This window comes from Pleurodeles waltl, chromosome 2_1 (assembly GCF_031143425.1).
Source record: "Pleurodeles waltl isolate 20211129_DDA chromosome 2_1, aPleWal1.hap1.20221129, whole genome shotgun sequence".
NCBI classification, from domain to species: Eukaryota; Metazoa; Chordata; class Amphibia; order Caudata; family Salamandridae; genus Pleurodeles; species Pleurodeles waltl.
The window spans coordinates 173,040,474-173,067,622 of NC_090438.1; positions in this window are offsets into that span (position 1 = coordinate 173,040,474).

Here is a 27,149-nt window from a genome sequence, read left to right on the forward strand (position 1 = left end):
CAGTGGGACCTCTTTTTTTTTTCCTGTTACCCACATAAGCACTCCCTTTTTCACCCGGCCCTATCCCTAAGACGCTTACCTGATTCTTGTTCCTTTTTGCTATTCCACAGAGGGATGAGGAAACCAGTCCACAACAACCCCTGAAAAGAAAAGAAGGAAAGGAAGCAGCCATAAGCTGGAACTACGGAAACCAAGCAGAAAGTAACGTTCACTTATTAATCACAAAAATACTGAGCCTATTGACCAGTAAGCAATAAAAGATAGAAGTGAGCAGTGAGTTCCTTTCTTTAAGGAGTATAAGAGCAAGCGGGCCCCATGCCCTTGACAGGGTGCAAAGAAAAAAGTGGTCTAAAATAAAAAAAATTAAAAAATGCATTTTTTACAGACGTTTCAGACAGGTATAGGGGTGAAATGGGTGAACAGATTTAAATGAAATTTGGCCCAAGTATATATTATGGTGTCGAAAGTGGTCATTTTGTAATTTGATATAAATTGATTCAGTAGTCATTAAGGGGGTTATTCTAACTTTGGAGGAGTGTTAATCCGTCCCAAAAGTGGCGGTAAAGTGACGGATATACCACCAGCCTTATTACGAGTTCCATAGGATATAATGGACTCGTAATACGGCTGGTGGTAAATCCGTCACTTTTCCGTCACTTTTGGGACGGATTAACACCTCCTCCAAAGTTAGAATAACCCCCTAAGTTATAAAGGAACAATATCTTATTGGGCCTCAGTATATCTTGGTATCTTCTGGCATATCACACAGTGATGATGAAACACAAAAAGAATGGTTTAGGGAATCACTTGCAAAATGAAAAGGCAGCCATATTGTTTAGACCACACTTTGCCTTTGGTCTGTATTTTAAAAACACCCCACTTCACAACATTCTACTCCACTTGTTGCTCCTCCACTCAATGCCACTCTAATCTACTGTATGACAATCTCAGATTTGCCACTCCACTCCACATCATGACACACCACTCCACTCTACATCAAGCCACTCCACCCAATACACTACTCCACTCCAGGACACAATCCAATCTACCCTACAATACTACCCACAACTCTGCTCTATGACACACCACTCTAATCTTTTAAATGCCCCTCCACTCTACTCTATTTTACTTTCCACACTATGACAGTCTATGAAACACGACTTTCTGACATGTCACTCCACTCTACTCTGCAACACGCTACTCAACTCTATGCATCTCCACTCTACAACACTACAGCAGCCAGGCCACAGTTGTAGGCCTGGAGTCATGTTTGCCTTGTCACAATAGTGGATGGCACATTAGTAGCAGTGCTACAACACTTTACTCCACTCTATCCCCCTTCAATCTATACAACTCTACCATAAAACAGTGTACAACATGCCACTCCATTGTACTTTACCACTCCACTGTAGAGCATGCCACTCCACTGTATCCACTATGACACAAAACTCTACTGTACGACATATAACTTCACTCTATAGCACGTCATTCCACTCTACAACATGATACTTCACTTTATTCAACTCCATTCTATGCCCCTCTACTCTAAGACACTCTACAACACACTGCTCTACGGCACACTACCCTAATATACTCTATGAGATACTCTATGACACACAACTCCACTCCATGCCATTCCACTCTACAACACTCTACTCCAGTCTAAACCACTCCACTATATGGTGGACCAGACAAGGTATTACAAAAGGTTTGTTGGCACAAAAATCTGCCAAAAAAGGCCACATGAAATGAGGAGTGTCAGAACGTCCTTTACACGCTATAGGAAGCACTGCTACTAATATACCATCCACTATTGTGACAAGGCAAACATGACTCCAGGCCTACAACTGTGGCCTGGCTGCTGTAGTTTTAAAACTGCAGCCCAACCTATAAAAATAATCTTTTTTGACAGAAGAAAAGCTTCCTTTGAAATATTAATACATTACCCCTACGTCTGCCTTATGGATAACAAGGCTGGGCTTATGGTATTTAAGTTAACATATCCTTACAGTGATTAGCATCCAAAAGCTATATTCATTGTAGGAAGGCTGGCTACTCCATACAGAAAACTTTGGGAATCAATATTAAATTTGAATTCTGGTATCTCAGGCTAATGATTAAAGAACTGTTTTTTTTATTTATTTATTTAAAGCCCAACTTAATGGTGGAGTTAGATTTTGATAAACATTTAAAAAAAGGAGATTTTAAAAAGCTGCATTTTCCCTGCCTGAGGCTCCTGGGGGCTAATTTGTTTTAGCCTTTCCACTGTCATCCAGCTGGTGAATAGGCAGATTAGGTATGAAAACTGCTGCCAGAGAAGAGACAATGGCCTACATGTACCTAGGTGTTTTTGTTTCCCTGACAGGAAGATCAGGTTGGCTGTGTACAGGAACTTAATTTACTTCAAAATGTCCTTCCCTGTCACAAGCAGATGTCAGGTGACACCTGAATTGGCTCCTTCCTTTGTCCTCCCATTTAAGTAGCCACCAAATCTATTGGGCATAAAGCTGCCCAGGAATTGGTTTTGAGTGATCACAGAGTAGGGACTGTTCATTACTCTGAATACACCTCTGGATGGGCAATCTTGTTATGTCCAAGGGTAGCAGGGCTTCTCTGTCTTGGATTTAGTAAGCAAGGGGCACTGTAAGAAACTGCTACAAAAGTGGGTAGGGTCGAGAACCTTTATGCTATTGGCTAGGGAGGGGCCAGATGTCTCCCCCACCCACAAACTATTGCCAGGCAGAAATGTGGCACCACAGGACACCTTGTTCAGAACACTTTGGGAGGAACATGAGGCCTACGTCCACTGTTTCTGACCTATGAGGACACCTGATAGATAGGCTGGATGTGCTCCCACATGTATCCAGGACAAAGAAGTGTACTCCCAGAGTAAGTTAGATGTGTAATCTAGAGGGCCACAACAAGCTGCAAGAGGATTTTCCTTGAAGGGTCCAGCCTACCAGTATCAACTATAACTGATATGGACCCTGTTGGAGGCCTCTGCTGAAGTGAGTCTTGATTCCCAAGTGCTGTTTCTGAGGACCTGTGATTCTTGGTTATGTTAACACAACTTCAATTTGGTTAAATTGAAAAACATAAACATGTTTGGACTTCAAGGCCTCTGGAGGACCAGTACAAACCTGCCAAGGCAATCTATCCATTGGCCTGAAGAAACAGGCATTCACCACTTCCAGCTTCTGTACAGCAGGAGATACTTTTCAGTTGGGCATTGGAGAGACTGAATCTGGCCTTGCAGAGCCAGCGTTGGACACAATCCACAATCTTACCTCAATGGAGGGCACCAAAAAGAGACTAAGGCATGATTGGTTCTTGTATCACGCAAGGCAACTCAAGTTCACAAGTGATATTTATTAAGTGGGCTGCTTTTTTGACACAGCTGGGCCTGGAGGCGCTTTAACTGGGACTGCAGTACTCCTGCTGCATGGGACTCACTTTCCGTCGATGAGCCTCTCAGGTGAACAGTTTACATTTATCTTGCACAGGAAATGGGAAGGAGGAAGATTCTGGGTGGTCCCTCAAAAGCTCTCCTGTCATCTAAACCAACTAGCATTGACAAAATGTTGCAGAGGGTTATGGGGATCAGCTCCACTGAAATAGAGCTCACTGATAGGAGGTTGTCGCTAGGTGGCGTTAGTGGCCAAAGTACTGGAGGATCCCTATTTATTGCCATCCAGTCTGTCTCTAGCCCAGCACTGGACTGCTCGGGGTCGAGCATTGAGATATATCCTTGTGCAGACCAACAATTTGGCAATTGTACCAAAAGGGGCATGCCCTAAGACTGTCTCCAGGGCCCTGCACACTAGTGCTTCAAAATCTAAATCATGATATTATAAGCAACCCCCTGATTCGACAACCAACCATGTACATGACATAGAATTGAGAAATGAAGTGGGTCCCCCGAGCACTCTGCACTCTGATGGCATAGTTGCGAACCGGCTAGACCAACCCCATATTGTAGACGAGTATTCTATGTAATCTCTAACACAGGAATACAAAGAGTTCATGCCAACGGATCTTTGCCCCATATACAGCTGGCTAGAGGCCATTAAAAAAAAGCCTAGACTCTGTTCTGCTATTTCCCACATGATGTGCCATTCATAAAGGAGGGGAGTTAGAGTTTTGTAGGCGGTGCCTCTGCTAAGCTGTCTAAATTAAATGCTCCGCCACAGAGCATTCCATTAGAGACTGCACCTTTTATTTCCAATAAATGTTAGTCAGCGAGTGTTGCTGATGGTGCCAAGTCCCATCTTTTAGGGGGGCAGAATGTGACGGCTTGGTCTCAGCTAAAGTGACTGGGGCTGGGAGAAACCTGGAGTGGGATGATCGCCGTACCTCTGGGAAGAACCAAATCGTGATTCATTTACCACCTGCCTGATGCCCATATGTGACAATTCTAGCAGGTGTTCCACAGCTTCAGGATGAGCAGAAGGTGGGCCAACGTGAATTGCATAAAAAATCTATCAACTGGCTTGCTAATCATAGGATTTTTTCTCCTTGTATGGCAAATTAAATTCTCCTTACTCATCTGGTGGGTTGGTTGGCCTCTGGCTGTAAGGACATAAGTGGTGGCTGTGTTATTATTGACTTCCGATCCCGTCAGATTGTACAGAGGCTACTTTTTCCCCCGGTAGGATGACCTGTGATGAAATCCACTGTGGCTTTATTGCCACTGGGGTCCTTTTACAAACCCAGAAGAGGAATGATTAGTAGGCCACTACAGCAGAGCTCAATTAGCAGGACTAATTGCACTCAATTTCTAATGTGAAGACCCTATGCCACTGGAGCCCCTAGAAGGGTTGAGTTTGACCTTCCACTCACAAATTTATATGATTTTCTGGATGATGTGGATTGACTTGCTTGTGGGGATGGGGCCTCTCAGCAGAGTTTGGAGGGGTGGAATAGTGAAGATGTATGGACTCTTAACTCATGTGCGGAGCCCTGCTGACCTCGCCTGAAAAGTTTGTTTTACTGTGGGTGGTCCCCAAGAAGCATTACAAGCCATTGGGTGGGCAACAGGCCTCAAAAGATACCCTTTATTACAGATCAAGTCACTCCTGGTGTTAGGCCCTCTGGTCCTGTGACTTTTCGTCCAAGTAGTGTTAGACAAAGGCTCCTGGACACAGGCCCTTCATCTGGGAATGGTGATCTTATGGACTCTGTGTATATCTCTGAAGAGATTAGATTCTACCTATATCCCTCCCAGCAAAAACAGGATTAGCAACTGACTGGCACGCAGGCTGCTGGTAGGCTGTTGTCATGGAATGTTGTGGGTCTGGTTGCCAAACTTAATATCCCCAATGGACTAGGCTCATAGAACCCTATGCAATATGTCTATTGCAGGAAACTTGGGCTGTTCAACCACCGCATCATCTCGGGTTTGTTAACTTCAGCAAGGGGGTGGTTTTAAGTGGCAGGGTCTTCCCTCTGGCGGGTTAACCATTTGGGTCCACACAAGCCTTCGATGTAAAGTCAGTGAGCTTTCCGTTCCTTCTCCAGTAGTTTTGTGTGTTTGCTTGAGTACTGGGCCCAATATGATACATCTTTATAATTTGTATTTAAGGTCCTGGGGGGCTCCAATAGAATCCACTACAATAGAAGTATTGAACACTCATATGTCAAATACACCTGGGATGAGCTGAACTTCGTGGGTGGGGATTTTAATTGTCAGTATGAACCTTTAGATGATAATGTGGTAGCTCTAACTTATCAAATTGACACTGTTTGTTCCATACCCTAGTTGACCCTGGTGCCAATTAAGAAATGGTCTATACTAGTTCAGGAAATGAATGCCTTTACAGTGAAACAAGGGTTATGTGCAAGTAATGGGAGAACAATGACTGACAAAGACAGGAACCATACTTTCAATTGGGTTCCCGGTACCAGCCTAATTGATCACATTCTAGTGGATGTCAGGGTTTGGTCGTCAGTGGATGAGATGGCTGAGATCCCTCCTCTCGATAGTGACCTCAATTCTTTGAGTCTTGAGGTGGATCTTTGTATTATGGGGTGGGAAAGTAGTGTGAGAGATCCTACAGCATCTGCTCTGTGTTTATCTAGGAATAAGCGCAGAGTAAAATGGCCTACTCTGCTGGGTTCACCGAAGATAATGGTGGGTATTTATGGTAAGGTCACTTCATCCCTTGATGTCCTCCTGAGAGGACAGGGGTACTGTGATTGGAGCATCAGTGGGCAATGCTTTAGCTCTATTCATAGCAATCTATTTAGAGGATTGAAGTTTATTTTCTTTTTGGCTGTTTGTGGATCTATGGGTAGGAGAGCTCCAGGATTATGGTACAACAGAGCATGTAAGGATGCTAGGACTGCCTTAACCACTGCAATAAAAACACAGAATCAAGGTAAAATCTAACTTTGGTGGGCCAACTACAAGAAATCAATTATAGTTGCAAAAAACAAAAGGGATATGGCAAGATGGGAGAGGATGCTTATAGCCACTTGGCAGGGGATGTTGGTGGGTTTTGGAATGTGGTTTTAATAGAAAGTAGGGATGGTGCCTCTCAGTTGGGAACAAATGGACTGGCAACAGATTGGGTAGCAAATTTCTCTTCACTATATGCTGATAGGGAGGGTATTGTTCCACCAGAGAAGCTTAATTGGTGGGAAGCAAGTTTGAAGAATGGTGAGTCTGGTAAATGTGAGATTATTGTTGACTCCCCTATCACTGAGGATGAGGTTAGAGCTGCTATTGCTAAAATAAGACCCAATAAAGCACTGAGGCTGGATAAAGTCCCAGGAGATTTAAATCTAAGCAAGCCTGATGTGTGGGCACCATGTTTCCTGGTAGTTTTTAATAATATCTGTACAAGTGGACCCATTCCCATCTATAAGAAGGGCACCAGGAATGATCCCCGGAACTATAGGCTTATCAGCTGAATCGACTGTTCACAAAAGTTGTTTAGTTAAATTCTACTTGATTTCTTGCAAGCAGAGATGGAAAGTAAAGCTATCCTGACTGATTTACAAGCGGAGTTCTGAGAGGGAGTTAGTACGGTGGACCAGGTTTTTAGGCTTTTGTTGATTTACTGGAAAATAGTGGTTTTGGGAGGTGGTCAACTTTACATTTCTTTTGTCGATTTACACACCGCATTTGACTTGGTCCTTCGCCCTAAGTTATGTCAGGTCCTAGGAGAAATTAGAGCTCCTCCAGACTTGTTGGCTACTATTGTCAGGCTGCATAGTAACAATTATATCCAAGTGTGGCATGCCTCGTCAGGAGAGCTGACTGATCCTTTTCCGGTGGACCGTGGAGTTAGAAAGGGCTGTGTTTTGGCTCCCACATTTTTTTCCCTATATGTCAATGTGCTTGTTGATCATTTGAATCTTTGCAATAGGGTAGTTCCCAGGTTGCCCAATCTTAAAATTCCTGCTTCATTTTCAGATGACACTCTTTTAATATCTAAATTGCCCATGGGACTGCAAAACATCTTAGTTTACTTTGAGAGTTTTTGTGGGCAGAGAGGCTTAGAAAACAGTGCAGAGAAGACCAAATATATGATAATAAACCTACACCCGACGTCTAGATCAAGTCCCCAACTTGCAGGGGTTCCCTTAGAGCAGGTCTGTGTGTTTGACTACTTGGGCTTAACCTTGACAGAGAACTTAGAAAGGAAGACTCACATAGAAAAGAGAAGTTTGAAAATGGTGCAGTGTGTGGGGCAATCGTTGGAACTCATCAACCCTCTTCTTTCCACCCTCTAGATCCCCGTACACAAAGTTATAGATCGCAGGCTTTGAGGACTGCCCTTTATGGGGCTGAATTATGGGAGCACCAGGATGTGAATAAACTCGTTATTGCTGAGAATTGCTTTTTGCGCCAGCTAGTCCGTCTTCCTGTTAGTACCCCTCTATTACCAGTCAGGCTTGTTCTAGGTATCAAGCCTATCAAAAAAGGGAGTGAGGATTAGGCCCATACTATTCTGGAAAAAACATTGGACAGCACCTGAGCTATTCCTGCTTAGGGAAGCCGTTAGAGATGTTTTAAGTCATCCCTGCTCCAAATCTCTCTCCTGGTTTAAATATGTTAGTTTTTTTTTATTCAATACAGGTTGTAGTGACCTATAGTCGATTTCTGAGTCTCCTCCATGAATTGGGAAGGCATTACAAAAAAAAAGGTACTGGGAATTTATAATGGGCCAACTCTCTCCGAGTAGTGTGCTATCACACTACTTTCTTCAGATCAAGGATGTATTTTGCCAGGAACAATTTTGGGATGAAATGGACCCCCCCCCCCTGCCGTCAAGGAAACTGTACATGCAGTTCAGATACAGCATGCTTCCAATTGCCATGTTTACTGGCAATTGGGTGCGTAAGAAAGATCCTATTTCATTCTCTTGTGCCTTGTGTGGAGCAGCCAAGGAGACAGAAGAACATCGCTTATTTTATTGCCCGGCCTATGCCAGCTGTAGGAAAATCTGGATCGTCCCTGTGTGCTGGTCATTGAGTGCAACAGAATGTCAAATTGCCCTTTGATTATTGAAAACTGATTTTAGTCATTCTTTAACCTTTGCCGTCTTTGGGTTTCTCCTAGTGATGTTGAGAATAAGACAAAATTCACATTTAAAATAACTGATATAGTGTGATGGACCATTTGATTTTGAAAAATGTTTGGCGGTGGGTATGGGACCAACATTTGAATGATGCACCTGTTAGAAATGGGGTCTTTGGTTGGCAGTCAGGTTACACCCTGTTCAAGCAAGGACCTTCCCCCTAGTCAGGGTAAGTCACAAACAATCCATATTATCCTGTGCCCACCCTCTGGTAGCTTGGCACTGAGCAGTCAGGCCTAACTTAGAGGGCAATGTGTAAAGCATTTGTGCAATAAATCATGTAATAACCCAGTATAAACACCACATAACTACACCACAACCAATCAATCAATCAATGAAATAAATTTCTTAAGCGCACTACTCACCCGGTAGGGTGTCAAGGCGCTGGGAGGGGAGTGGGCGGGGGCGATTACTGTTCAAAAAACCATGTTTTTAGGTGCTTTCTGAAGGTTGCGTAGGTTGGTGGGGAGGGAGTTCCAGGTTTTGGCAGCAAGGTGGGAGAAGGATCTGCCGCCGGAGTTGGTGCGTTGGATGTGGGGGACTGTAGCGAGGGCGAGGTCAGCGGATCGGAGCTGTTGAGTTGGTATGTGGAAGTTGACTCGTTTGTTGAAATAGGCCGGTCCAGTGTCATGTAGGGCTTTGTGAGCGTGGACAAGGATTTTGAAAATGATCCTTTTGTTGATGGGCAGCCAGTGTAGGGATCTGAGGTGGGTGGATATGTGTTTGTGGCGAGAGAGGGTGAGGATGAGACGTGCAGCTGCGTTCTGGATTCGCTGGAGTTTTCTTTGAAGCTTGGCTGTGGTCAATGCGTAGAGGGCGTTGCCGTGGTCCAGTCGGCTGCTTATGAGGGCGTGGGTGACTGTTCTTCTTGTTTCCAAAGGAATCCATTTGAAAGTCTTGCATAGCATGCAAAGGGTGTTGAAGCAGGAGGATGATATGGCATTGATTTGCTGGGTCATGGAGAGAGACGAATCCAGTATGATGCCAAGGTTGCGTGCGTGGGTGGTGGGTGTTGGGGGTGGTCTGAGGGTGGTGGGCCACCAAGAGTCATTCCATGCTGCCTTGTTGGGGCCGAAGATGATGATCTCTGTTTTATCTGAGTTCAATTTGAGGTGGCTTGCTGTCATCCAGTTGGCGATGTCGAGGAGTCCGGCGTGCAGGTTATTCTTGGCAGTAGCTGGGTTCCTAGTGAGGGAGATGATGAGCTGGGTGTCGTCATTGTATGAAATGATGGAGATGCTGTTGGGGTGGAGGATGTTGAGGAGAGGAGCCATGTAGAAGTTGAAGAGGGTGGGGCTGAGGGAGGATCCTTGGGGGACCCCACAGATGATCTTGGTGGCTGTGGACCGGAAAGGAGGAAGGCAGACTCTGGGTTCTTTCAGTGAGGAAGGAGATGAGCCAGTCCAGGGCTTTGTGGTGAATTCCGGCGTCGAAAAGGCTTGCATGGAGAGTTTGGTGGCATACAGTGTCAAAAGCTGCAGAGAGGTCTAGGAGGATGAGGGCGACGGTCTCGCCCTTGTCCAATCTGGTCCTGATGTAGTCTGTGCAGGCGATGTGGGCGGTCTCGGTGCTGTGGTCTTGCGGAATCCAGACTGGGAGACGTCGAGTATGTTGTTGTCTTCTAGTAAGCAAGACAGTTGTATGTTGACTATCTTCTCCATGACCTTTGCGGGGAAGGAGAGAAGAGAAACGGGTCGGTATTTTGGGAGGTCTTCGAGGTCTGCTTTGGGTTTTTTGAGAAGAGCGTTGACTTTGGAGTGCTTCCAAATATCTAGGAAGGTTGCGGTGTTGAAGGAGCTGTTGATGATGGCCCGGAGCTGGGGAGTGATGATTTGGCTGGCCTTGTTGAAGATGTGGTGGGGGCAAGGGTCTGATGGGGAGCCTGTGTGGATTAAGTGCAGGTCAAAAACATCAATATTTGATAAGTACACATTGAAATGTCACTTTACAAAATTATAAAATGAGTCTTAAGCTCTTAAAAGCAATAAGTGTCTCTTGCAAGCACAAAGTACCTGGTTTGCGTCTAAATTATCCGCAAAGGACCGCAGAGGAGGAGATGCGTGGAAAACTGAGAGGTGTGTGTCAGTTTCTCCAGGCGCATAAGGACGAGGCGTCAATATTTACCACCCAGCAAGGGCCTAGAGTCGATTTCCGGCGTGCGGACTTGGATACTCTTCTGGTTGCGGGGTATTTGGACGTTCCGGGGACGATGCAGAGAAATCCTGGGCATGCAGGATGAAGTCTCAGGAGCTGCGTTGATCCAGTGTGTGATGCAGGGACATTTCTGTTGCAAGGCAGGTGCTGCGTCAACTGCCGTTTGCAGGAAGTCAGGCTGCGTCATTCCGGCTCGGCAATGCATCGATCCAGTAGGCCGTGCGTCGAAGTTCTGGTCGCAATGCTGGCGCTGCATCGATCTCCACTCTGGAAGCCCAGCTGCGTTGTTCCGGTTCGCTGTGCAGTGATTTTCTCACTGGGGTACAGGCTGTGTGTCGATTCCGGCAGGCTGTGCGTTGCTTTTTCACCGCACAAGGAGTTCTTTGCAGAGATGAAGTCTTTTTGGCCCTGAGACTTCAGAAAACAGGAGGCAAGCTCAATCTAAGCCCTTGGAGAGCACTTCTCAAAAGTGACAGAGGGCGGCAAGGCAGCAGGGCAAGAGAAAGGTAGCAGTCCTTCTCAGAAAAGCAGTCCAGGTGACTCCTTTGGGCAGCCAGGCAGGTCGTCTTGGCAGGTTGCAGGTTCTGGAGCAGAGTGTCTGTCCCAAGGAATATCTTGAAGTGTCCAGAAGTGTTTGACTTCAGAGGTGTCTGAGTTGGTAGGGTCAGAGGCCCTGTTTGAATACCCAAATGTGCCTTTGAAGTGGATGAGATTTCAAAGAGTGGCTTAGAAGTGCACAAGGTCCCCTTTCAGTTCCATCGTGTCTGCCAGGGTCACAGTAGAGGGTTTGGCAGTCCATTGTGTGAGGGCAGGCTACTGTCCTTTGACATGTAAGTATCAGTCCCTCCACCCTCCCAGCCCAGGAAGACCCATTCAGTATGCAGATGTATGCAGGTGTGACTGAGTATCCTATTGTTTGGGGCTGTCTGAGTGAAATGCACAAGGGAGCTGTCAACTAACCTAGACAGACATGGATTGTAAGGCACAGAAGGATTTAAGTGTAGAGAAATGCTCACTTTCTAAAAGTGGAATTTCTAAAATAGTAATATTAAATCCAACTTCACCATTAAGCGGGCTTTTCTACTACCATTCTGGCCATACTAAATATGACCTGGTTACTCCTTTCAGATCAGAATCTACCACTCAAACAGTATAGGAGGGTAGCCCTAATAATAATGTATGAAAGGAGCAAGCCTCACAGCAGTGTGAAATGAATTTAGGAGTTTTACACTACCCTGACATATAGAAAACACATGTTCATGTCCTGCCTTTTACCTACATAGCACCCTGCCCTATGGGCTACCTAGGGCCTACCTTAAGGGTGACTTATACAGAGAAAAAGGGGAGTTTACGGCTTGACGATTACTTTTAAATGCCAAGTCGAAATGACAGTGAAACTGCACACACAGGCCTTGCAGTAGCAGGCCTGAGACATGGAGAGGGGCCACCTATGTGGATGGCATAACCAGTGCTGCAGGCCCACTATTAGCATTTAATCTACAGTCCCTGGGCACATGTAGTGCACTTTTACTAGGGACTTATTAGTAAATTAAGGCCCGTATTTATACTTTTTGACGCTAAACTGCGCTAACGCAGTTTAGCGTCAAAAAGTTTTGCGCCGGCTAACGCCATTCTGAAGCGCCATGGAAAAAAAACACGTACACCAGGCAGCGCCGGCGTTGGGAAAAATGGCGTTAGGGCGTCTTAAAATGGCGCAAGTCAGGTTGACGCAAAAAAATCGTCTTAACCCGATTTGCGCCATTTGAAACGACGCCCAGACGCCATTTACATGACTCCTGTCTTAGTAAAGACAAGAGTCATGCCCCCTTGCCCAATGGCCATGACCAGGGGACTTATGTCCCCTGGGCATGGTCATTGGGCATTGTGGCATGTAGGGGGGCACAAATCAGGCCCCCCTATGCCAAAAAAATAAAATAAAAATAATAATAATTATACTTACCTGAACTTACCTGAATGTCCCTGGGGTGGGTCCCTCCATCCTTGGGTGTCCTCCTGGGGTGGGCAAGGGTGGCAGGGGAGGTCCCTGGGGGCATGGGAGGGCAGCTGTGGGCTCATTTTGAGCCCACAGGTCCCTTAACGCCTGCCCTGACCCAGGCGTTAAAAAGTGGCGCAAATGCGGGGTTTTCTGCCCCGCCAACTCCCGGGCGTGATTTTTGCCCGGGAGTATAAATACGACGCATTTGCGGCGCAGTCATTTTTTTGGACGGGAACGCCTACCTTGCATCTCATTAACGCAAGGAAGGCATTCACGCAAAAAAATGACGCTCTTTCCTCATACTTTGGCGCTAGACGCGTCTAGCGCCAAAGTATAAATATGGCGTTAGTTTTGCGCCGAATTTGCGTAGAAAAAAACGACGCTAATTCGGCGCAAACGGAGTATAAATATGCCCCTAAATGAGCCAATGTCACCATGTTTTAGGGAGAGAGCATATGTACTTTAGAACTGATTAGCAGTGGTAAAGTGTGCAGAGTACTAAAGCCAGCAAAAATTAGGTCAGAAAAAGAGGAGGAATGCAAAACCTTTGGGGCTGACTCTGCAGACAGGCCATTTCCAAGATATCCCCCTTCCAGCCTAAAGCCAGATTAGGCTAATCAACACTCTGATTGACTTCCCTGCTTAAGGTGATAGAGCATGGACAATGACCCACCACTGTGTGGGTACTTGCCAGTTCTGCGCCTTTCTGAACTCAGTGAGGCTCCTCTGTCTTTACACTCTGGGGCCACTGAGCTGACCCATGGGGAACCCTTCTCCTCACCTGAGGAGCCCATCTGTGAAGCTCCTAACTTTAATTTGCTCACAGATGCATCCCAGTATGCAGACAGTACCACCATGGCCAACAAAGCGATGTGGCTTATTCCACCACTTGGGTCTGACTTCTGTCCCCAACCCAGGGAAAGTTCTGTCCACAAAGGCAGGAACCAAAAGAGGCCACTGACAGCTGTCATGGTCAGGAGCCAGGGCACAGACCATCCACTGCTAAGTGGAGGCCCTGAGCAGGGCCACTGGGCAAGCTTATCCTCCATCCTGGAAGCTGGTACGGGGTCCCTAGGGGCTCCTGAGGTTTGTCTGACCTCTGAGGTATCTCAGAATGGGGGCGATAGCCCCAGGGGTCTCCACTCTACCTCCCACCAGTTCAAGGGTGGGACCCTGACACTGGTCAATCAACCCAGGGTCTGTACCCTGAGGCTGAACAGGGGAGAAGGATGAATCCTCCCTGACCTTGCCTCTACATCTGGGCTCACGTACCCTCCTCTGGGAGTGGTACTGCCAGGTAACTGAAAGGTCATGGCACCCTTAGAGGTCACCCCTCTCAGTTCTCCTGCCACTAGGGGTAACTTATTCCTCAGAATCCAGTCAATGGGCATCTGGGGACTATCTATGATCCGCCTCTGGGTCACCTCCCCACCCCACTCCTGGGATACCTGGGCCATGGGGCTGAAGAAATCCTCCCCATGGACTGGAGTCACCCTACACACCTGGCCGGTGTACTGCTCTGGGGAAACTAGTCACTTCACCATCATGGTATGACTAGCCCTTGTGTCCCTCAGAGCGGTGACTGGGACCCCATTCACTCCCACCTGGTGGAAGTGACGACTCACACCCTCAGGAATCACCAGCCTACCATTTGAATCTATCTCCCAACTGAAGGAGATGAAGGCATGGTCCACTACCTGCCCATGGGGACTACTTTCCCCTAAGGTCACATGGGCCACCCGTGTAGAGGTCCACCAGTGGGTGATTTCTTTGGACAGACAGAGTCCCCCTTCCTGTGCCCTAGCTGGTAGCACTTAAAGCAGCAGGGTTGGGAATGGGATGCTTTGGGCCACTGCCCACCAGAACCACCACCTTGTTTCTCAGATGGGGCATGGGAACCCTTTCCTCCTCTCTTATTCTGGGACTTGTCTGGGTCATCTTTAACCTCCCCCTCGCTTTGTTGAGGGGAACCGGAACCACCCTTCTTGAGGTCACTCCTAGGTACCTTTTTGGACACTCTGGTGCTAACCCAGAGGTCCGCCTCCTCGCAAGCTTCCTAGGATCAGTCAGCTTACTATCAACCAGGTGCTGGTGCAACTCTGTAGAACAAGTACTGAGCATATGCTCTCTCAGAATTAAATTATGTAACCCTGTGTAATTGTTTACTTTACTGCCCTGCACCCATTCATTCAGTGCCTTACCGGAGAAATGTAAAAAGCCCACCCAGTTCTGTATAGAGAGTTTGGTGCTGTCCCTGAACCTCTGATGGTATTTCTCAGGTGTCAGCCCAAACTTGGCAAGTACAGTGCTTTCCATGGGTGCATATGTGTTTTGATCCCTTGGATCCAATGCAGGGAGTGTGTTCCTCCCCTCTACTGGTACATACCACTACAAGGCCGCCCCCCATTGCTCTTTAGAAACCCCATGAGCCCTTAGTGCAACTTCATAAGCAGCCAACCAGTTATCAATGACATTTCCCACCACATAACTTGCCACTATATTCCTGGGTATACAAATCTTCCTTTCTCCAGCAGGTCCTGCATGTATGCTGTCAACATCACTGCTGGAGTCAGACTGCCTCGCCTTGATATCCTGCTCTTTGAAACTCAGTTCATGAGCCAAAAAAGGTTTATTTTCAGCCAAGGCTCTCTCAGCCTCTCTTTGAGCTTTCCTTTCTTCTGTCTCCATGTGCAGCACACAAAGAATGAGGAAAAGGCCTCCCAGGATTGCTTTGGGCAGTAAGGTGCCCCTTACTACACATAAAAATTCTACATGCAACGTAGTCACCCTTGCACCATGTTGCATGGCTTCCTGAGTTGGGTCTAGGCAGCCTGTTTTCCACCAGTACTGGTGCAAGCACAGAAATGTGGTGCATGATATAGATATGGTGCCTTTCTTCCTTTTCACCATGATGCAGGCCAGGTTTGCAAGCTGTCTAGCTGCGCTGACCTGTGCCATATCTCTATGTATACACCACCAAGTGTCACAATGAAAGATGCCCATGCATGGAGTCATTCACGTTTGGCCCTGTGTACAAGCAAGGAAAGCTAGAATTAACACTGAAAATTTTACAAGTGAATATCAACCTTAGAGGTTTTGTTTTTTAATACCTACACTTCACACAAGCACCCCATTGTTTAGAGGAGGGTGGATGTGTGTCAAACTGTAGGATGGAGAATGGCCCATTCCACATGTGAAATGATGGTGTCAGGCTGTGTCATGAGGTTTGAGGGAATATTTACTAAAAGGTGGTGCAGTACTGAGCATTAAATCACATTGCTGCCCTGTGTAATTTAGAAATGCTAGGGAAGGGCCATATCTGAGGCATATGGCACATTCCTGTCCTCTACCCCATAGCTGGTGAAAAATGGGGTGCCTAGTGCCAATGCGGGTACCTTTGCAAAATGGTGCAAGGGTTCCTTTGTTGCTGTCACATTTGTATTTGTGGAGGAAGAGGCACTTTCATGCACATAGACACACCCGTGAGGCCTTAGCCTCTTTCTAGGTGTGCTGCATGGGTCAAATAGTGAATTGGCTTCTCAGTGTGCCTCACCTGGGGAGGCATATGGCTATTGTGTTCTTCCAAGGTTACATAGTATTCAAATGTGGGTTTGTGTCCAAATCTATTTGTGTTGCATAGAAATAAACACTGCAAGGCAGGGCACAGTAGTGCAACACAGCAATGTGTGCAGCATATCACTACTTCTGATTTCTGAGGCCACCCTAAGCCACTCAAAGTTGCTTTGATTTGCTTCTTATATCTGACATGTAGCTTTGCAACATGCATGTACTACTTTGAGTGGTGGTAATGTGATGCAATTCAATGCAATCATACATATGCATATTACAGTTTCATCAGCTTAGTTCACCTGTATGAGTATTGTGCTCTTCTGTATGTGGTGAGGATGGCACAGAAAAAAAACGTAAAATGGCTGTGTGCAACATTAGTTTCTATATTTCCTGCCTTTTTGTTGCCTGTGTGTCATTTTTTAAAAGTTATTCATTGTTTTGCAGCTTAAGTGTGGATTCTCTGCCCCAAATGCGAAGTCTCCTCCCCAAGTGCGTACACTCCGCACACAGGGTGAAGACTCTGCACTCGGGGCGGAGAATCCGCAGTCAAGCCAGAACCCAACAATATCATACAGGATATGACAAACAGGAAATACACAGAAGGACGTTCATAACAGGAAGTTTCCGGCAGCCATTTTACAGTCATTCTGAGCCATACTCACCTGCAAACAAGAACCTCTGCCATCCTGCTGCTCTGTTTACCTGAGTTGTCCCCTACATGGCTGAGGGACTTAATACACGGCACACCGTTTCAGCAAGTTTGAATTAAACATCCTAGCAGAGGGGGTGCTTGATAACTTTCCTCAGCTTTATGGGGAAGCAGAACTACAGCTGAGTATTGCAGCGCCCAACAGATTCTGGCAAGACATTGCAGCACACTGTAGGGCAGTGGGTGTTCATCATCCTGGGTCAAGATATGCAAGAAGCCCTGGGAGGACCTGAGACGCTGGGTCAGGATCAAGGCTCATTAACTATTGGGCCTGACCTCCCAACCACTTGTACATCGGGCCTGCATCAGCCCACGGACCAGAGGGTCCTGAGAATAGCCTGACTGGCCCTCCATGCTCAGCTGGAGGAGCTTGAAAAGCAGAGACCTGGTAAGCGCATGAACTGCTTTATGTGCCTGGTAGTGTGAAATGAGTGGTGAAAGAGATGTTACTTCATGTGTATTTGTCAGGCTTCATCCAATGTGCCAAATAGATACAGTATTTATGAGGCCAAGGTCTTCCTAGAGCAATATAAAGGATGCTTTATAAGGGCATTCTGGGACTTGTGGTGTAGTAACCACAACTGTGGAAACTTTCACTTTTAGGTGCATTTTAGGAATAAATGCACTTACAGAATCAAAACTAGTCTACAAAGGATGCCATAACCATTGTATCCAATGGGGAATGAATGGCTTGCACAATGCTTAGTGTTGGTATGTGAGGGCTTTATGCATTGGATGCTGTCTCATGCATGCTTTTTGTGTTAATTGGTTTATATTTTGAATGACATATTTTGAGTTAATGAAGTAAGTGCTGACGGTGATACTTGTCCTAAGCAAAATTATACAAACATATAAAAGTGGACATACACACATCTTCAATGCAGTGGAACATATGCCATTACCAATTTCAAGGTCAAAGTCCTAACTATGCACACATGCATAACAGTACGCAGCATAGACAGAGCTATCCTGACATTTTATGTGATGTACTTGCCATGAACACTGTTCAATGTTCTCTAGGGATATCCTAATATTTTGACTCACATCTTAGAAAAGGTCATATACAAGGCCTTGTCTATATCTGTACACACTATTATGCAAGTATGTGGTGCTTCCGTATTCCACACAATAGGTGACATTTGTAATAAGTGTATGACAGTTGACACTGTACTTTACAGGAGAATCATGGAACAACCTTTAGGTGTAGCTAAATCCATCCTGTCTGTGTCCTATCCGCTACTTGTGATATTTTACAAGCAAGCTTGAGAAAGATGTTCTTGTGTGTCTAATATCATGTCATTACAGTGAATAAACACATACATTTGGCCTCCCAAAACATTACATTGCCTAGTGAGATCAAAGGATTACAAAGTCAGCACTTGCTCAATGTTGTCATTAGCTCCGTGGTGATTTGTACAGCAACTACATAATTCTTTGCCTTCTATTTCAGTGGACCCTTCTGGCCAAGGGATATCTACCCAGGACCTGGGGCAGGAAAGTGGCACCTCAACTCGTAGGTGGGTATGACCTCTTGATACCACCAGTGAGGAAGAGGAGGGAGAAGAAGACCAGAGCAGAGGAAGTGCACCCATCCGGATTGTTGATACAAAACACAACCAGCCTGGGTGGAGGCTGTGGACATTGAGGGGAGGAACGTTGAGAGGGACACCACCAGCTGAGGAGTTTGGGGGGAGAATGGGTCTCCCCCTGACACAGTAGACCAGGACTTTGATGTGGAATTCCAGGTCGTGCAACATTGCAATCTCAGCCTGCCACTGACCCCTCCCTAACTCCTGAGGCCCCCATCAGGGCCTCCAGCTGTACCCCGTGCACTACTCCCCCTCCATGTGCCCACCCAGAAGCACTGAGGGAGGCACCTGCCCCTGATACCTCACATCCCTCTTGTATTACCCTGCCCCCCCATGTACAGTTATTCCTTGGGCTGCCTCACAGGAACTGGTGCTGGTATCTGAGGCTGAGGGGAATGTGTCCTATCTGATCATACAGAAGATTAGAAATTAACTCTGTATGTTCCGAGAGGGACAATCCCGAGACATGGCTCACCTCAGGACCTCCATCACCTCCTTGGGGGCAGCCCTTTGGCTGTGTTGGCCCAGCACCCCCCACCACCACTGTCATTGTATCTCCCAGTTTGTCATCCTTCTCTGTTTCAGCTGTTACCTCTGCTACCCCTCAAGTTGTGCACTCCTGTGTGGTGTCAGGTCCTGCACCAGCCAGCCAAGAACAGTCCACGAGCGCAGAGGATTTGAACATCATTATAAAGGATGACAGTGAGGCTGGACAGTTTAGACAGCTTTTTTGTATGCTCCTTGTACATAGACTGGTTCCCCTGATGCTTCCTAATGTATTATATTTATTTTATCCACCCCGTCCAAGTCCCCTTGCCCATTATGTTTTAAGATTCTATTTGATTTACTTTCTACCTCTTCAATGGACAGTTTTTTTCTTGTGAAATATTTCTGATTACACTTAAGAAAACTACATCTCTCCGGCGGTCGGTGGTATAGTGGAGGTATTACCGCCAACAGGCTGGCGGTACCTACCTCCACTATAATGACATTGGCGGTTTGGCCAAAGCCAAACCACCAATGTACCACACCTGAGTGCCACGGCAGCCGTCACTAGGCCGCCCATGGCATTATGACCCCGCCCACCGCCATGGTTTCAATGGTTTCGGTACCGCTTCTGAAACTATGGTGGTAGACACTATCAGTGCCAGGGAATTCCTTCCCTGGCACTGATAGGGGTCTTCCCCACCCACCACCCTCTCCCCAGAATCCTCCTCCACCCTCCCCCTCCCTCTCCCGACCCCCTGCACATTTACACACATACACGCACATACATACACACCCATACACACACGCATACACACATTCACCCACACACTCATACATTCATACATACTCACATCAACACTAACAAACATACATCCAGGCACACATGCAATCTCAAGACAAAACACGCATTACACACACATTACACATGCATTCACACACAGTCACACACCCACTCACGCACACAACACCCTCCCACTCCCCACTCCTGCCGGAGAACCCGACTTACCTGCTTGCAGGGGTCCTCTGGCAGGAGTCGGGACGCGGCGCTGCTGCCAGCAGCAGCGCCCGCCGGCAAAACACTGTCAGGCCGTATCATGGAACATGATACGGTAGGCGGTGTTTTGCTGGCGTGGCGCTGCTGCATTCAGCAGCGCCACCTTACCGCCGCCTGCCGCGTTGGCCGTAAACAGAATTCCGCCAGCCTTTTTGTGGTACTCCGTCTACGGTCATAATGGCATGGACGGTCGGTAGCCACGGAGACGGTATGTTGGTGGCCGTCGCCGTGGCGGTAGGCGGCATTGGCCGCCAAGGTCCTAATGAGGGCCTATATTTACTTTATTCCAACTTTTGAAGTTACATTGTTATTTGTTTCGCCATGCTTTCCTTTGTTCACAGATTGATTTACATGGGCTACAAGCAAATAAACAAATTGACCTTCATCAACTCATTTGAAATGTGGAAGATATATTTAGTTTCTACAGAGTAGTAAAAATGTATATTAATCTAGTTGATTCCACTTGCGACTTCGTAATTGTGGTAGGGAGGATCTCTGTGAGTAAGTCCATATGACGTATTGGTGCTCATATGTGGGTGGGAATGGTACCCTGTGAGAGTGGCTGTACAGTTTGGGGATGTACCTGGACAGGGGGTGATGGTGGTTGTACAGTTGGGGGATGTGACTGGACAGGGGGTAATGGTGGCTATACATGTGGGGGATGTGACTGGGCACCAGGGGGATGTGACTGCACAGTGTGGGGCATGTGCAAGAGGAGTGGTGCCTATAAAGGTGGAGGGGCATGTGCATCTTGTGGCACCAATAGCTCAGAGTGATGTGGTGCAGGTAGATGTGTTGGTCCTTTCTATGTGTTGAGTATGAAGGCTGACCTTGGATCAGTTTTGGCATGCCCTCCATCATCTTCATGGCCAGTGCACGGTGTCTTGCACTCTGTTCCCTATGGATCATTATGTCATTTATCTTCTTTGACCTGTTTTGCCAAGATTTATCCATTCTGTTCAAGACCTGGGCCATTCTTTCAACCATCTGAGTGAATTGGTGCATGTCCTTTAATGAGTCTGAAACATCAGACAGAGTAGCACCTATGGAACAAATGCCCGGCCTCACATCAGTCTGCAGATGGAAAATGTCCTCCTCCCCCTGGCCACCTTGACCATCCGCCAGCCCCCTCCGCATGGGACGGCCTCCTATTCCACCATCAGATCCAGCAATTGGGGTGGCAGGTGGGAGGCTGTGGGCCAGAGATTGGTGTCTAAGGGATACCTGCTCCTCAACAGGGATGCTGGGTCCCTCAGATGGTGGAGAGAAGCCCAGGGATACACTGTCATGGGAGGAGTGTGTAGGGAAACCAACAGTTCTGACCTGGACTTGAGGGCTGTGAGGGGTTGATGGTTGTTTTGAGGTATGTGAACGATGTGGCCAGTTGGCTCACTACTGGGAATGAGCAATCCCTGGGGGTGGAGTGGGAGGCAATATGCCTCCAGAGCAGATGTGGGTGTTCATGGGATTAGCCTCATCATTCTTTGCAAACAGCACCAGATCTTCTTCCTCCTCCTCTGCTTCCTCTTCCTCCTCCTATATTTCCTCGTACTCCTGCTGTACATTACTGGAAGTTGACAAGGCTGCTTTGAAATGGAGTGGGTTCTCCCCTTGGTTTGCCCTCTGCCCACCACTGGTGAATGGTTCTTCTCCAAGAAGCAACTCATCTTTTCTCAGCAACTGAAAGACAGAGATTGCAACAGGCTAAGCATTTGCCTTAGAATAATGTGTGGTGGAACGCAAGGGTTGAATAAAATGATCTGTGCTTCAAGGTATGTCCAACATGTGATCAGGTTTGTGTACACCTCAATGTGAAAGCTCCCACTGTAGCATTGAGTTGTTCAATGCAGATGCGCAATGCAAAAGCAAACTCACCAGCTCCAGCCATAGCTCTGTGTGGTATTGTTGTCAGCTGCTGGACCTGCTCCTTGAGTAGGTAGCAGAAGATGTGCACCTTGATCCAGCAGCTTAAGAAGAAAGTGACAGCATCTTAATGTTCTACATGAGTTATATTTTAGCATGCAAACTTGACACACACATCACTGATTATGTTGGGAACATTTTACACACCAGCTATGGATGCCAGGCGAAAGTGGCCAAATCTACTAATGTCTTTCCACAAAGATTTGGTCATTATGAATGAATTGGGATTCAAAAGTTCACAACATTGTATGATGCAATTACCTGACGGATGGATGGTAGTGGGTTTCACTGCTGCAGCCAGGATGTCTCCCTGGATGGTGTCTTCGGGAACATTGACAATTTCCTGACATCACCTGTAATGTGACATACAGGTCCATATTTAAGTGAAATGGATCAAAGTCAGTATTTTACCTATGTATGTCATAAGTATAAACCAGTGCTATGCAATTTACGGGTGTAGGGACGCATGTGGGCCTCCTGCCTTTTACATGCAGCACCCTGGTCAACAGCAGCACTGGACAGTGGTTGAGTCAACACAGCACTGACATCCACCAGACCTCACATTAAAAGGCAAATGCACATTTTAATGTTACTGATAGTTAAAGAATAAAAGCTACTAGAGTGCCCTGTACCACCTACTTTTGGAGAACCCTTCCTCTTTAAAGGCACCATGCTTCATAACTATGATGTAGTCTATTCATTTCACCTCAACCTGCAGACCTGTTTCACATTTGCACATCAGATCTTGTCAGTACTTTGCAGAGTACAATGCATAGGTATGATTGTCAACTGAGATTTGGGAATTCTTCATCCCACCCTCCGCACGGTAGTGAGTCCAATTTAGCTTTTATTGGTACTTAGGTGGTTAGCTTATCCTTTTTGCTTGCAGGCCTGTGCCCCTGTCACCTAGTGACTTTTAACCTACTTAGCTTGCTCTGTCTTAGTCCATTTATGTTATTATTTATTTCAAGATGGCTGATATTGATTATAGTTAAGAGAAATGTTTTGGTTTGCATTATCAGTGCCACTATGTGAAAGTGTCACTGTCAGCATCATAATCAAGTGATGTACAAAGGTATTCACATCATGTCCCTTTCTCATTTACATGTAACAGGAGCATACCGTACAATTGTTGGGGATTGTTTAAATAATTGCAGACAAAAGTCTGGCTCCTTATCTATTGTTTGGGAACATACTTGTGACAGGGGTCCTACATGATCTCTTTAAATACATCTCACACAAACAAGGTTATCAGAGGGATTCCTTCCAGATGCCATCTATGCTGCATGTCACCTTGCTACAGGACTCAGCCTTTGTGTCACCACAGAGCTTGAACTAGAGACCTAATTCCAAGGCAACAAGGGTTGGGGGTGGTTCTCATGGACATGGTACTGGCAGATTAGGTTCATCACACCTAGCTCTCATTAGGTTAGGGATTAGGTTCTCTCTGCTAGGGAATTTTACATTGCATGTTTATAGTAATATGGTGGGGGGTTTTGTACTCACAAATCTCATTTGTATACTTATGCTTCTTTTATTGTTCGTAATCCTAATCATTGCAGCTCATGCATTTTCTCGTAGATTGAAGTATTTTCAATAAACCTGTTGAAAACTTTCCTGCATCTTCTACATTGCCTGTGTGTGACTGAGACTTTTTGCTAATGTGAGAAAGGGTAACTTCCGCTCTACCACGACTCCCCTGAGATATTGCAAAGGCTGCCAGAAATCACCTTTTACTGTATGGGTGTTTGGTGAGGTACTGCTTGTGAGCTGGGAAGGTTGAGCCAACAGTTGCAACTTTTTGTGGGATTTGGCTTCGTTGTCATCACTAAACCAGCAGTCTGCCTAGGAGCGAGAGTCCAATTACGACATGATACCACCAACAATGCTGTTTTGGCACTAATATATGAACATCCTGAGTATCTCTGTCTCACACACAGCAGGTACCCTAAGTACCATTAAACAGAGATGTCCGTTGTTTTAGGGGTAATCCTACTCAGCTGAATAGGAAACACCTAATTAGGCTGTAGGTTGTTGAAGCTTGAACTCTTAAAATGAATTTATCCCCACTTGGTGTTTCATCTCTGTTCCAAATAAACAATATGGCTAATGCCATAGACATTCCAGAAAATGTCAGACACACATTAACACAACATTTAATAGCCCATGGCTTAACAGACAAGAGTGGGGATGTCACATTTATTGTATAAGCTCACAAAGCTTACCAAACAGAAACTATTCCTGAGTCACCTTTCTGAAGGAAGATGATACAAGATATACATTCCACTCATATAAAATAGCAAATCTACCGCAGCTATACTGAGCGTATCAATATCTAGAGATACCTCTTTCCTATCAAGAACATGAAAATTGGTTCAATGGGGCCCTACCACATGTAATACAACTTGTGAGATTAAGGGCCAGATTTAGCAAATGTTTGTGAGTTGCAAAATGGTTGCAGCGCTATTTGCGACCCCGCAAAATGCGAAATGGGATGTTCAAATCCCATTTTGGAGTACCAAATAGCGATGCAACCCTTTATTGACTCGCAAAAATTGCGACCTGATTTTGCGAGTCGCAAACTGTATGCAAAAGCCAGTCGCAAAAAGCCAGTTTTTCACATCCAGATTACCACTGATTCAGAGCAGGTGGTAACCAGAACCAAAGTATAAAAGGAGACCCAGAAGGCATCTGAGCTACTCAAAATGGCTGCACTATATGTGATTGATTGGAGGAGGAGAGTCCAGGCTGCCTAGCAGAGGAGGAGGAGGCAGAGACAGGAGAGGATATACCGAACCAGTCAGACACTATTTCAACAAACTGAGGAGGAGATATATGAGAAATACAGACTGAGCAGCACTGTTATCTTAGAGATAATTGAACTGCTGAAACCTGAGCTTGAACGCCAGACAATGTGCGGCAGCACCATCCCCACACATGTGCAAGTGCTATGCTCACTGCACTGCTTGGCCTCGGGTAGCTACCAGGGGGCGATTGCTGTGGCAGGTGGGGTATCCCAAAGTGCACTCTCACGATTGTTTAGACGATTCCTAGATGCCATACTCGCACACATGTATGTATACCTTCCAAGAAATGAGGCGGAAATGAACAGCACCAAGTTGAACTTCTACAGAATTGCCAACTTCCCCCATGTAATAGTGTGTGTGGACGGGACACATATACCAATTAGCCCACCAGCAAATCTGGAATAGGTGTTCCGCAATAGGAAATGTACCCACTCACTAAACATCCAGGTGGTATGTGACGCCCATAATGTCATTACTGACATCGTGGCTAAATATCCAGGGAGTACACATGATGCCTACATATTCAGGCACAGTGGGATACACCAAGGCCTAGAACGTGGGGAGTTTGGAGAAGGATATTTATTAGGTACTGGCGAGTACACTCCGAAGCCGTACATACATGTCACTGCGTAACCCTGTGATGCCCTGCTAAATTTGGCTTTTTTGTCAAACAGGTGACAGTGCATATGCCCTGAGACCATGGATACTCACCCCATACCTAACACCTGACAATCAGAATGAGAGGCGATATAACATTGCACATCGGCGGACCAGATCTGTCATAGAGAGGACGTTCGGCTTGTTGAAGTCACGATTCCGATGCCTGCACAAAAATGGAGGAGCACTTCAGTATGCCCCAAAAACAGCATGCAAGATAGTTGCCACCTGTGTCATCCTACACAACATTGCCACCAGATGTGGGCTATTTCTCACCCCTGACGACACAGATTCGGAGGATGAGGAGCAAGAGCTATCACACCGACAGCCTGGGGATAGAAGCATCGCAATGGAGGGCAGACAGAGACGGAACCACATTGCAACCCACTACTTTGGCAGGTACGTAGCAACCGTGACAACACTCACTAATGTAAGACAAACATAGCCCAGTTGTGTAGTTAAACAAATTAACCATTTTATTGCAGGACTATAATGTTGAAATATTTGTTAACTATACTACAGTATGCAAAAAGAAAGTGTAATCTGACACATTCTGTCCATGTGCCTCTGTAACACTACATGTCAGTAGCTCACAGCCTCCTGCGACTGCGGCCACCATGGCTCACTCCAGCTTGGTCCCCTGAGCCCTGCCATGCACTGCTACTCCACAACACACGTGCATCAGTGGCAGACACACTACTCACACTGGAGACCTCCTCACTGTCCTGCAGAGCATCCCCAATGCCCCTTGCAGCCTGTCTGGTCTCCAGCAGGTCCACCACATGGCTGATGAGGCCAAGTCCTCGTGCCACATCTCCTGGAAAATGCTCTAGTTCCACTTGCAGGCTGACAGTGCCCCCTGACAGGCAGGTGGTATTGGTTGCCAGGTGCCCTATGGACACACCTAGCCTGTCTAAACAGGCAGCAGTGTTGCTCTCCATGCGCCATGCCTGTGCCCTGTCAGCACCAGTTCCCTGACCAAATTGTCTATGGAGGTAGTCAGGTTACCCAATGGAGTGTTCATTGTTGTGAACTGGTTGTCCACATTTGCCAGCCCATGCGTGATAGTGGTCTGCAGTCTTGAGAGATTACGGTTCATGAACCGCATTTGTCTATTTTGCAGGCACTGACTCTGCAATAAGGATGCATCAATTCCCAACAAATCCTCATCAGAAACTTCCTCCCTATGCACAGACTGCATTGTGCGTCATCTACACACCGCACCCGATGATCCCCATGTATGGCTGTCCCTAGGCATTGGCCCTGGTGTCCCAATGGCTGCCTCCATACCCAGAGCAGGATCGTCCATGGTCTCCTGTGCCAATTGAACAGGTGTTGTTGTCCTGCACTCCCCTGCGGTGTCTGTGGCAGCCTTTTCCTGTGTGTCTGTGCCATGATCCACTCCCTGCACAGTTGCTCTGATGGGGTGGCCTTGTGGGAGACCTGTGGGACATAGGGGATACACTGTCAGAATTGCACATATGTTTGATGCCTCAAAATAAACAATTGCCTATATTTGGACTACTGTACTACATTGCCCATAATGCACTGTTCTATAGGTTGCAAAACTGTGAATGGAGCTACTCTGGAGGTGCCTGCTGATGTGTACTGTGATT